The sequence below is a fragment of the Trematomus bernacchii genome, unplaced genomic scaffold (genome assembly GCF_902827165.1).
Source record: "Trematomus bernacchii unplaced genomic scaffold, fTreBer1.1, whole genome shotgun sequence".
Lineage (NCBI taxonomy): Eukaryota > Metazoa > Chordata > Actinopteri > Perciformes > Nototheniidae > Trematomus > Trematomus bernacchii.
In genome coordinates, this window is record NW_022988144.1 from 1 (window position 1) to 2500 (window position 2500).

Sequence of the window (2500 nt, forward strand, 5' to 3'; positions counted from 1 at the left end):
GGAGGAGACACTTTGACGTGAGGGAGGAGACACTTTGATATTAGGGAGGAGACACTTTGACATGAGGGAGGAGACACTTTGACATGAGGGAGGAGACATTTTGACATGAGAGGAGACACTTTGACGTGAGGAGGAGACACTTTGACATGAGGGAGGAGACACTTTGACGTGAGGGGGAGACACTTTGACATGAGGGAGGAGACACTTTGATGAGGGAGGACACTTTGAGAGGAGACACTTTGACGTGAGGGAGGAGACACTTTGACGTGAGGGAGGAGACACTTTGACATGAGGGAGAGGACACTTTGACGTGAGGGAGGAGCACTTTGATATGAGGAGGAGACACTTTGATGAGGGAGGAGACACTTTGACATGAGAGAGGAGACACTTTGACATGAGGAGGAGACACTTTGATTGACGTGAGGGAGGAGACACTTTGACATGAGGACGGAGACACTGATGGGACTCACCGTTTATTATAACCACGTTTATTCCCACTCCAGCGTTATTCAGGACCGACCCCAGGACCCTGAAGACAGTTTGGGACAAGGTTAGAGACACTGAGACAACACCTACAGTTTGTCGTGTTGTTGATCGTATACCTCGCCAAAATAAAAAAAGGTATTTTCAGCTTAAATGAAATACGATATGTTTTTTAAAGGGTGTTTCGTCATATCGCTCACTCATAAGTTGACCAGCTGATGACAATAGTGTAAAGTCAATAGGGTTCTTCCTCTGGGGATCATGAACAGTTTGAGGAGGACGTTTTACGATGCGACACCTACAGTTTGTCGTGTTGTTGAACTTATACCTCAGCCAAAATAAAATCAGTTTTCAAAAGGTCTTTTCAGCTGACGTTGATAGTATGAAGTCAACAGGGTTCTTCCTCTGGGATCATGAAACACTTTTTAAAGACTTGAAAGGAAGCAGGTAGTGTTTACGGAGGACGTATTAGGATCGACACCTACAGTTTGTTCTGGAAGCAGATCTTTGGAGCCACGACGTTGGCGCTCCGCTCTGAAGCAGGAAGCTGAACTGATCCTGAGGACAAGATCTCTGAGAGCAGGGCACCCGCTGACCAGGAAACAACACAACACACCCCACCGTCAGAATACAAGCTCACATTCACAAGGCTGACAGGAAACACACAACCACACACCCCGTCAGAATAAAGCTCACATTACACCAGGCTGACAGGAAACACACAACACAGCCCCGTCAGAATAAAGCTCACATTCAACCAGGCTGACAGGAAACACACAACACACCCCCGTCAGAATAAAGCTCACAATTCACCAGGCTGACAGGAAACACACAACACACCCCGTCAGAATAAAGCTCACATTCACCAGGCTGACAGGAACACACACAACACACCCCCGTCGAATAAAGCTCACATTCACCAGGCTTGACAGAAACACACAACACACCCCGTCAGAATAAAGCTCACTCCTCCAGGTAGCATCTCTCACCTCCAGGTGTTCCTCTTCTTCTTGTTCTGACCAGGACCCCCTCTTGCTGTTTAGAGTAACGCCCGACGCAAGTCCTCTGCAACACACACACACACACAGCACACACACACACACACCCTCACACACCACCAAACACCACACACACACAACACACACACACACACACAACACACAACACACCAACACACCAAACACCAACACCCACAGAAATGCCTTGTTTACGTACAAATAAAAGTCCTATTTCCTGTTGTTATTGTGGGAGGATGAATGTTAAGAATATTATTAAATATAGAAAAAATGAAAAGTAACAAAGAAAGTGAACCTTTGATATCCTGCACTGAGCTACTGTACTCCTGCAGGGAGAGAGTGAGGAGCAAGACGACCGGAACCAGCAGCAGACACCACAGAAACCACCCTGACACACACACACACACACACACACACACACACACACACACACACACACACACACACACACACACAATGTTACTTGTTAGACGCTTTTATCCAAAGAGACTTACATACTCCATACTGAGGACAATCCCCACAGGAGTAATTTGGGGTGAAGTCCACTGCGCCACAGCCTCCCAGACAGACAGACAGACAGACAGACAGACAGACAGACAGACAGACAGACAGACAGACAGACAGACCACACACACACACACACACACACACACACACACACACACACACACACACACAGCACACACACACACACACACACACACACACACACACACACACACACACACACACACACACCACGCACACACACACACACACACACACGCACACTTAATTCTAAGTGAAATCAGGGGAAATCAGATAAATATGCCACTAACAGGTGAAACACTGATCGTGCGTGCGTGCGTGCGTGCGTGTGTGTGTGTGTGTGTGTGTGTGTGTGTGTGTGTGTGTGTGTGTGTGTGTGTGCAGGTGAAAGTATGCACTCAAACACACACAGTGGTTAGAGTGTACATGCAGAGCAGTGTTTCTACATCCGGTCTCTTAAAGGTTTCCAGTGT

General features: G+C 47.4%; 1 long non-coding RNA gene across 1 annotated transcript in view; it reads right to left on the reverse strand.

The window, feature by feature from the left end:
* Window positions 1–1490: 1490 nt before the first annotated feature.
* Window positions 1491–2500, reverse strand: part of LOC117475818 — a 3349-nt gene continuing 2339 nt past the window's right edge. The window contains exons 4-5 of the long non-coding RNA XR_004555208.1: window positions 1795–1887; window positions 1491–1548 (exon numbers count right to left, since the gene is read on the reverse strand). This is a non-coding gene — a long non-coding RNA (uncharacterized LOC117475818). The remainder of the gene's footprint in view (window positions 1549–1794; window positions 1888–2500) is intronic.